Source organism: Benincasa hispida, unplaced genomic scaffold, assembly GCF_009727055.1.
Source record: "Benincasa hispida cultivar B227 unplaced genomic scaffold, ASM972705v1 Contig384, whole genome shotgun sequence".
NCBI classification, from domain to species: domain Eukaryota; kingdom Viridiplantae; phylum Streptophyta; class Magnoliopsida; order Cucurbitales; family Cucurbitaceae; genus Benincasa; species Benincasa hispida.
Window position 1 is genome coordinate 583,034 of NW_024064828.1, and position 632 is coordinate 583,665.

A 632-nucleotide genomic window follows, 5' to 3' on the forward strand; every position below is an offset into this window, starting at 1 on the left:
TTCTCTCAAGAATAAGATGAAAAGAAAAAAAAATTGGGAACTTAGAGAGAGCAACAATGGAACTTTTGAGTTTTGGAGGATTAATGAATTTGTAGAATTTTTTTTTTTTTTTTTTTTTTTTTTTAATAATTTGGAGAGAAGATTGTTTATATTAGAGATGAAAAAATTTTTAGAAACCATAATTAATTTGGACCCATTGATTTTCGAAAAGAAAAATCAATGGTGGCGATTTTAAACTAAACTAGTCGTGTAATACAAACAAAATATAATATTAAATTCCTTCTTTTGAAATTCATTTTTTAAATTAATCCAAAAATAAAAAACATACCAATGTCAAAAACTAGCCGTTAGACACAAAACATAAAATAATATTAAATTCATTTTTCCTTTTAATTCATTTTCTTTTTAAATTCATTCTTTTTAAAGTCAATCCAAAATAAAAAAAACATACAATGTGTAAAAAGCTAGCCGTTAGACAAAACATAAAATAATATTAAATTTATTTTTCCTTTTTAAATTTCTTTTTAGTTTCATTTTTTTTTTATTTTAAATCAATCCAAAAATCAAAAGTCCATCATATGTTAATCTCTTATGATCCACCATTCAACCAATATGCTGCCACATGTCTAATG